General features: G+C 43.0%; 1 protein-coding gene across 1 annotated transcript in view; it reads left to right on the top strand.

Moving 5' to 3' along the window:
• Positions 1 to 10,000, top strand: part of LOC113819611 (receptor-type guanylate cyclase Gyc76C-like) — a gene marked incomplete in the record, with an annotated part of 271,750 nt that overhangs the window by 179,086 nt on the left and 82,664 nt on the right. Inside the window, 1 exon segment of the mRNA XM_070113642.1 lies at positions 9,317 to 9,366.

Raw genomic sequence — 10,000 nt, 5'->3', positions numbered from 1 at the left:
TCACAAGTTCCTGTTTGTCCCCGAGGAATGTCTTGCCGCCAGCTTGTGCAACTCAAGCGTTCGCTCTCTCCCTCTCTCTCTCTAATTATAACTTCACGCCCACAACATCAAACGTACAAACACGCAAACAAACTTACCTTACGCACCCGGACGCAACCAACAAACAAGCAGACAAATACAGACACAACTACAATCATGTAAACAAACAAAAATAAACAAGTAAAACGATACACAAACAGCCGTAAACAAGCAAAGAGAGAGACAAAGGCACTGACAAAGCGGCCAATATTGCCAAAAATGCCATCTTAGTTGCTCCGTGCAAAAACACCGCAATTTGTGCCAAAACGACTTACCGGCAGATGAGGGCGGGGGAGCGTGATAGAATAGGAGATTAAGGAAAGTGTTTTAGAGAAATTGGGGAAAGGGATAGAATATTGTATGATGTATAGGTCATGACCTATTCGTTTGATCTGTGAATGGATAGATAGTTAGCACTGTATGTGTATGAGAGAGAGAGAGAGAGAGAGAGAGATGAGAGAGAGAGAGAGAGAGAGAGAGAGAGAGAGAGAGAGAGACAGACAGACAGACAGACAGACAGACAAGGATTAACAGAGACAGACACAGACAGAGAACCGAAAGATGAGAGAAGACAACAAAGACAAAATTAAATATAAACCAAGCACACAACTCCCCCCCCAAAAAAAAAAAAAAAAAAAAAAAAAAAAATCGGCCTTTAGGAATTGCCAAGCATAGAACAGGAAAGGAGTATACAGACCACAAATTCCCTTGAAGAACCCCCCCCCCCCCCCCCCCCCCGGCGTGTTTTAGTGACGCCCCTGTTTACGTGTAGTGACACCTTCCCCCCCTCCCTAACCCCCCACCCCCCTCCCCCCTTAGACTACTCGCTCCTCACCTGGCAGATCTCCAGCAGGGGGGGGGGGGGTGGATGGGAAGGGAGGAGGGGGAGAGGGAGGCTCCCTTGGTGGTTTACTTGTTGACATTTTGAAACCGAGTTAAATACTTAATTTTATTTAACTGTGTGTGCATGTTTGTGTTCATCGGTACCTAGCACATTTTTTTTCCCGTTATTTTCTGCTTTTTATTGCGAGTTATCTGCGTTTTTCTTTCCTCTTAGTCGGATGTCTGCTGATTTATTTTGGTTTATTCGTATATAATTTGTTTATCGCGTTATCGTGTTTTTTTTTATGATCATTCATAAATAGCCATTATCCGTGTTTTCTCAGTTCAATATAACCGTCTTGCGTTGGCCATTTATCACCGCCTTGCCATGCACCGCAGTTCATGAGCGTCGCCCTTTCCCTTATTTATGGCCGTACACCGTTGCCACGTCGCCAAGGCTGTCACGGCGTTGTCACGTTTCCTCCCGCTCTTATCTACGGGATCGCTATCTCGCGCGGGGGATTCTGCTGTCCGTCCCGCCGTCACGCCCCTCAAACTTATCTCGCCCCGGGTGACAAGGAGGCTGAGGAAGGACCACCTTTCTCCTCTCCTTTAACTCCCTCCTTCCCTTCCCTTCCCTATCTTGAGCTTTATCCTCCTCTTCGTCTTCTGATGTCTCGGATTCTTTCGGATATATTTTTTGGGGGGTAGGCCTGTGGAGGGAGGAAAGAAGGGGCGGGATTTTGACACGTTCGCTGAGGAAGGACTGCCTTTCTCTTCTCCGTTAACTCCTTCCTTCCCTTCCCTTCCCTATCTTGAGCTTTATCCTCCTCCTCGTCTTCTGATGTCTCGGATTCTTTCGGATATATTTTTTGGGGGAAGGCCTGTGGAGGGAGGGAAGAAGGGGCGGGATTTTGACACGTTCGCTGAGGAAGGACTGCCTTTCTCCTCTCCTTTAACTCCTTCCTTCCCTCCCCTTCCCTATCCTAATCCTTCTCCTTTTCCTCGTCCTTTGATGTCTCGGATTCTTTCGGATATATTTTTGGGGGAAGGCCTGTGGAGGGAGGGAAGAAGGGGCGGGATTTTGACACGTTCGCTGAGGAAGGACTGCCTTTCTCCTCTCCTTTAACTCCTTCCTCCCCTCCCCTTCCCTATCCTAATCCTTCTCCTTTTCCTCGTCTTCTGATGTCTCGGATTCTTTCGGATATATTTTATTTGGGGGTAGGCCTGTGGAGGGAGGAAAGAAGGGGCGGGATTTTGACACGTTCGCTGAGGAAGGACTGCCTTTCTCTTCTCCTTTAACTATTTCTTTCCCTCCCCTTCCCTATCCAAATCCTTCTCCTTTTCCTCGTCCTCTGATGTCTCGGATTCTTTCGGATATATATTTTTTGGGGGGAAGGCCTATGGAAGGAGGGAAGAAGGGGCGGGATTTTGACACGTTCGCTGAGGAAGGACTGCCTTTCTCCTCTCCTTTAACTCCTTCCTTTCCTCCCCATCCCTATCCTAATCCTTCTCCCTTTCCTCGTCCTCTGATGTCTCGGATTCTTTCGGATATATATTTTTTGGGGGGAAGGCCTATGGAGGGAGGGAAGAAGGGGCGGGATTTTGACACGTTGGCTTGGGTGCTTCGTTTTCTTTGGAGTTGTGGATCTTCGTTACGTCTCGCCGGTTGTTATTGAAAGTTCTTTTTATTGTAGTTTTCTTATTATGGAGGTTGTTATTGTAACTGACCAAGATGATGATACTAATAATGCTATTATTCTGTCACTGCCATCATCATTATTGTTAGTGTCATCATTATATTATTATTGTTATTGTTATTGTCATTATTATTATTATTAGCAGCAGCTACTGCTATTATTATTATTAATGCTTTATTAGTATTATTCTGGTGATGATGATAATGTTTGTGATATTATTATTATTATTATTATTATTATTGTTATTATTATCATATTTCATTTGTTATTATTTTATTATTATTGTTATTATTATCATTATTATTTTCATTTTTATTAACATCATCATCATCATTGTTGTTATTAATATTATTGCTATTATCATTAGTATCGTGACCATTATTGTGTGTTATTAGTATTATTGCTGTTAAAATGTTCATCATCATCATCACCATCATCATCATCACCATCATCATCATCATCATCATCATCATCATCATCATCATCATCATCATGTATTGTTGTTGTAGCCATGTCCATTTTTTTCTTAATATGAATGACATTATTACCATCAGGGTCAGGGTCAGTAGAATCACTTTTTTATATTGAATTCCAATTTATTCCTGCCAATACAAAAATAAATTCTGAAGCACAACAGAAAGATAATGAAGCATGAATTTCCAATCTGAAGGAAATCTTTGGAATATATGCTTGATTGACAGAAGAAAAGGCAAGGAGAGGAGGGGGAAGGAAGGAGGATAAGAAAAAGGGAGAAGGTGAAAAGGGGCAAAGAAGATGATGATAATGATATAAATGATAATAATGAAAATGATGATGATGATGATAAAAATGATGATAATGAAATTGATGATGATGATGTTGAAAATGAGGATGAGATGATGATAATGATGATGAAAATATTGATGAAATAGTGATGGATCATGATTGGATTATATGTGATAAAGGGTGATAAGGATGTAGAAAGAGTCGATATAGAATGAAAGAGGCGCAAAGGAGACGAAAAGAAAAGAGAGGGGAAGGGAAAAGGGGGATGGAAAGAGACAGGGAAAAAAGCGGAGAGGGAATTAGAGAAAGCAATAAAGGAGAATTAAAAGGGTGAATTAGAATGTAAATAGCAAATGAGAACATCACAATTCGAAAGAAGGGGAAAGAAAGCGAGAAAACCAAAAAGAAGCGAAGACCAAAAGAGAGGAACAGGGCTGGAGGACGACTCGCCTCCCCCCCCCCCATCTTCCATCCCTCACTTTCACCCCCTTCCCTTTCCTCTCCCTTCCCACACCCTTTCCCCTTCCTCCTCCCCATCCCTTTCCCTTCTTCCTCCACCCCTTCTCCCTTCTCATTCCCCACCCCCTCCTCCAACCCTTACCCTTCTCCTTCCTCTCTCCCTCCACCACCCTCTTCCCCCTTCCTCCTTCCCCCTCCCACTTCCCCATCCTTCCCCCTTCCTCTACCCTTTTACCCCTCCCCCACCCCCTCCCCTTCTTCTCCCCCTCCATCACCCTCTTCCCCCTCCCCCACACCTTTCCCCATCCCTATCCTTCCCCATCCTTCCCCCTCCCCCACCCCCTTCCCCATCCTTCCCCCCCCACCCCTTCCCCCTCCTTCCCTCTTCCCCATCCTCCCCCATCCTTCCTCCCCATCCTAAATCCCCCCTTCCCCATCCTTCCCCTTCCCTCTTCCCCTTCCCTCCTCTTTCTTCTCCCCTTTCCCCCTCCTCTTCCTTCTCCCCCCTTCCCCCTCCTCTTCCTTCTCCCCCCCCCTCCCCCAAGGTGCCTCCGAGTCAACATCACCTGGCGCTCCCCGACCCGGTGTCCCCTCAAGTGTTGGCGCACCTTGATTGAGGCTTAATTGACTGGCGCCTCCACACGTTCAAGTTTTTTAAATGTCTGATTCATTTTTGATTTTTTGTAGTTTTATTGTTATCATTATTATCGATATTATTGTCACTGTCAATATTATTATTATTGTTAGTGTGATAGTATTGTTATTGTTATTACCATTAATGTTGCTAATGTTATTTTGATTAATGATTATTGTTATTATTATGATTATTATTACTATTATTATTATGATTATTATTACTATTATTGTTATTATTATGATTATTATTACTATTATTGTTATTATTATGATTATTATTACTATTATTATTATTATGATTATTATTATGATTATTACTATTATTGTTATTATTATGATGATGATTATTATTATTATTTCGACTGCAACAATTATTGTAAGAATTATAACATGGATTCATCCTGTGGTTGAGAAGTTATTGTGTATTTGATAACTCGGTTGTTGTTGTTTTCGTTTTGGGTGTTATTATTATTACATTTCTTTAGTTTCTAAATTACCTTTCCTTCGTTTCTTTTGTGTTTTCTCTGCAATCCCAACCGAGAAGAAAGAATGAAAAGAAATGGAAAGAAATTATGGGAAATAGAATATGAAAGTATGGATGGTTATAGATAAAAAAGTTAATTTTTAGAAATAAGATACAATTGAAAAAAGTGATTCGGAGAAGAAACAGTTTGAAATAGAAAAGAAACGAATGAACGATTCAGATAGAAATATAAATGAAAAGAAAAAAGAAAAAGGAAATGAATTTTTTTAAAGTGATAGAAATGATAAATGAAAAAATTAAGAATAGAAAAGGTGAAGGAGAAGTGAAAACAAAATTGAATAGAAACGAAATGAAAAAATATAAAAAACAAAGATAGAATGAAATAAAGATATACATATATGAAATTTCATGATATCTTCTGAATCCACTAATGCTTTCAAGAGACGAACGAGGAGAGGAGGAAGAAGGAAAAGGGGGAGAAGAAGGAGGAGGAGGAAGAGGTAAAGGAGGAGGAGATGGCAAAGAAGTAGGAGAAGGAAGAAAAGGGGAAATGGTGAGGAAGAGACGGAGAAGTAAGGGGGAGAAGAAGTGAAGTAGAAGAAGAAGAAGAAGAAGAAGAAGAGGAGGAAAAAGAAGACGAAGAAGAAGATGAAGAAGAAGAAAAGAAAAAGAAGAAAGGGGAGAAGAAGAAGAAGAAGAAGAAAGGGGGAGGAGAAGTTGAAGAAGAAAGGGTGAGAAGAAGAAGAAGAAGTAAGGGGGGGAGGGGGAGTGGTAGTGGGAAAAGAGGAAGAGCAGGGCAAAATGAGGAAAAGGGGAAGTGGAGGAGGATATAAAAAGAGGACAGGATGGGATTAAAGCGAGGGGAAGGGGGGGATTGGTTTGGATTACGCCTCTCTCTCTCTCTCTCTCTCTCTCTCTCTCTCTCTCTCCTTCTCTCTCTCTCTCTCTCTCTCTCTCGCTCCTTTCTCTATGCCCCTGTCTGTCTCTCTCTTCTCTCTCTCTCTCTTTCTTTCTGTCTCTCTCTGTCTCTCTTTCTCTCTCTCTCATTCTCCTTCTCTCTCTCTCTCTCTCTCTCTTTCTCTCTCTCTTTCTCTTTCTTTCCCCTTTCTCTCTTTCTCCCTTTCTTTCCCTCTCTCTCTCCCTCCCTTTCTCTCTCTCTCTCTCCCTTTCTCTCTCCTTCCCTCTCTTTTCACTGCTTCCCTCACCCTCTCTCCTCTCCTCTCATTCATTAAAATAAATCTAAACTTCCGTCCCCCCCTTCCTGTCTCCCTTCTCCGTTTTTCCACTTCACAAGCTGATCTCCCCCCCTCCGACCCCCCCCTCCCCCCCATGACCGATTCAGGTCGTTATTAAAACACCTGTGATATAAAGCGCAGGTGTTTGGCACTTAGAATGCTCTTCCTACTCGACCCATTTCGTTTTTTTTATTTATAATCAGATCATTATATTTTTTTCCTTTTCTTTTCTCCTTTTTCTTGTGGTTACGTCCCCCCCCTCCCTCCCTTCCTTTTATTCACCCACCTTGGTTGTCGTACCCCCCTTCCCTTCCTTTCCCCAGTCTCACCCTCTGCCCCCAAAGCGTCACTCAACACCCCCAACCCCCTACCTCTCCCTCCTTTACCTCTCTCTCATCTCACCCTTGCAAGACTGTCAGTTGCCTCGGTTCTTCCTTGCAGCCCTATCTTGCTCTTTCCCTCCCTCCTCCTCCTCCCTTCCTCCTTCCTCCCTTTCCTCACCCCCTCTTCCTAATTCCTACTCCTCCTCCTTCGTCTTGGCCTTCCTTCCATCCTCCATATCCTCAGCATAAAGCCCCTCTTCCCTACTCCTCCTCCTCCTCCTCCTCTTCTTTCCCATTGCTCCTTTTTCTTTTCCAACTATACTATTCTATCTTTCCCTACCTTCCTCCTTTCTTGCTTGCATCCCCTCCTCCCTCCTCCTCCCCCTCTCCTCTTCCTCCCTCTGCCTCCTCCTCCTCCTCTCTACCCTCTCCTTTTTCCCCTCTCTCCTCTCTCCTTTCCCCCTCCCACCTCTCCTCTTCTTCCTATCTCCTCCTCCTCCTCCCCCCCCCCCCCCCAACCCTGCTAAGGTTACTCCTTTCCCTTTACCGAGTGTATGTTGGGGTCCACGTGGTGCGTTCGTGTATCCACCGCCTTCCGTCTGCCTGCCTGCCTGCTTACAAAAACGCTCTCGATTCTTTCCCGCGCTTCTTGTTTCCTGTCGTTGTTTCTTTGGCTTTCGATTATTATTATTATTATTATTATTATTATTATTATTATTATTATTATTATTATATGTATTTTTTGCAATGTTTCTGTGTTTCGTTCTTTTCTTTATTCGCTTTATTTATCTATCGTTTTTTTCGTCTCTATTCGCTCTATTTCTTACCGGTGTTTTTTTTTTCTCTCCTTCGTTCGTCGTATTTCTTATCGTTGCGTCTGTTTATCTGCTGTCCGTCTTCCACATATATATGATATCGTACCGCTATGACGGCCTTCCATTTGCGATTGACATGCTAATCTATCTGAGTTGACATGCAGTTCGGCCAGACAAGCGGCGTCCTTCGCGCGCTCGCTTCATTTGTCGTCGCCGGAGGCCATGTGCTCCGTGCGTTAGGTTGCAGTAGGCTTAAGTCAACTGCAGCTGTCGAAGGGCAACTCATGCGACTCTGGGAACCTAGGCTGTCTCTTCGGTGCACATACGTACATATGTATACGCACGCTCATGCGCAGCACTTACGTTCATGCGCTTACGCACGCGGATATGGATACGCACACGCACGCACAGGCACACACATACACATACACATAAACATAAACATACACATAAACATACACATATATATATATTCCTCTCTCTCTCTCTCTCTCTCTCTATATTATTATCTCTCTCTCTCTCCTTATATATCTATATATATATATATGTATATATATATATATATATATATATATATATATATATATATATAGATCTCTCTCTCTCTCTCTCTCTCTCGGTCCCTCCCTCCACTCTCTCTTTCTCTCGGATCCCTCCCTCCCTCTCTCCCTCCCTCCCTCCCTCCCTCCCTCCCCTCCCCTCATAAATACATATCCATGCCATCCGAATCCCACCTGTCGTCGTAGAGTCTTGGATCTTTGTCGAAGTCAGTGCCAGCGGTCGGAGGAGGTATTGAAACGTTTGGCGCGTTCGGTTAGCAACCATTGGTTTGTTTGCTTTTAGTAATTTATATATATATATATATATATATATATATATATATATATATATATATATATATATTTATATTTATATATTAACAAACTTAGGGGAGGGGAGAGGGGGGCGGGGGTGGGGGAGATCGCCTCACCTAACGAGCCAAAAAGCACCGATTAGAGAGAGCATTTTTGCGTCCTTTTATTTCTGCCGGGAGGGGGGGGGGGAGTGGGTGAAGGGGAAAAAAGGGAGAGGGAGGGGGAGGGGAGAGACGGCGTTGAAAGGAGCGTGAAGGCTGAAAAGCAATTATTTATTTGGTGGTTTTATTCCACTATCTCTTTCAGTCTGTTCTCTCTATTCAACTTATCCTCTCTACTCTGTCTCTCTCTCTCTTATTCTTTCCTGGTGATTGTGAGGGAATTATTAGTGTAAAATGGGATTAATTCATTCACTCACTCAATCACTCATCCAATCACTCACTCACTCACTCACACTCAGATACGAAACCCGTGACATTAACTTTTTTTATATATTTCACCCTGATTTATCTTGCGTTGTATATGCCTCTATCTATCTACTTGTCTGTCAATCTGATTTTGTCTGTCTATCTACTTTTGTCTGTCGATCCTTTCCTTCCCCTTCCTTCAGCTTATCCTTCTATGTCCCTTCCCTTCCTCTCCTCCTTCTACTCTCCACCCCTCAGGTTATCCGTCGCCCTCCTTCCCTCCCTTTTGCCTCTCTTCCCTCCTGTCCTCCTTCCCTCCTCCCCCCCCCCCCATTGTATATGTCCCCCTCTTTGCCCTTCTTCCCTCCTGTTCCCCTTCCTTCCCCTTTCCTGATTCTTCACTCCCCCCTCCCTCTCTCCCTCCCCTTCCTTCCCTCTCCCACCCTTTTTTCCTCCACCTCATCTATCCGTCTGTCTCCCTCCTTCCCTCCCTCATCTCCCTCATCTCACCCCTCAATCATCATCCTGCCCCTCCCTTTCTCCCTCCCTCCTTCCCCTCTTTCCCCCCTTTCCCCCTCCTTCACTTCCATCTCTCCTCCCTCCTTCCTCCTCCTCTCCCTTCCATACTCTTCCCCACATAATGGAGGATTTAGGAGCATCGATGCCATGCTATAGATAAGGTCAGTGACCCCGTGTCAGGTCAGTGATATAACCCAGTCTTTCTCTCTCTTTCCCCAGAGGCGTGTGGAGGATGAGCGAGTGAGGAGCCCGTCCCCGTGCCTGCAGGTGTGTGCGCTTGCCTGTGCTTGTAGATTGTAGTGCTGGTTGTAGGAGGAGGAGGAGGAGGAGTTGTGGTAGAAGAATAGTATGCTGGCAAGGGAGGTGCTTCAGTTGATGGAGAGTAATCGTCGGAGTCTGAGAGTAGTAGTAATAGTATTTGTTATTTTGTAGTAGTAGTAGTAATGATTGTAGTAATAGTAGTAGTAATGATTGTAGTAATAGTAGTAATGATTGTAGTAATAGTAGTAGTAATGATTGTAGTAATAGTAGTAATGATTGTAGTAGTAGTGGTAATAATTGTAGTAATAGTAGTAATGATTGTAGTAAAATTAGTAATGATTGTAGTAATAGTAGTAGTAATGATTGTAGTAATAGTAGTAGTAATGATTGTAGTAATAGTAGTAATAATTGTAGTAATAGTAGTAGTAATTATTGTAGTAATAGTAGTAGTAATGATTGTAGTAATAGTAGTAGTAATGATTGTAGTAATAGTAGTAATAATTGTAGTAATAGTAGTAGTAATTATTGTAGTAATAGTAGTAATGATTGTAGTAATAGTAGTAATGATTGTAGTAATAGTAGTAATGATTGTAGTAATAGTAGTAGTAATGATTGTAGTAATAGTAATAGTAATGATTGTAG

Source organism: Penaeus vannamei, chromosome 34 (assembly GCF_042767895.1).
Source record: "Penaeus vannamei isolate JL-2024 chromosome 34, ASM4276789v1, whole genome shotgun sequence".
Taxonomy (NCBI): domain Eukaryota; kingdom Metazoa; phylum Arthropoda; class Malacostraca; order Decapoda; family Penaeidae; genus Penaeus; species Penaeus vannamei.
Note: the sequence above shows the minus strand (reverse complement) of the source record. Positions and strands in the feature narration are given on the sequence as shown.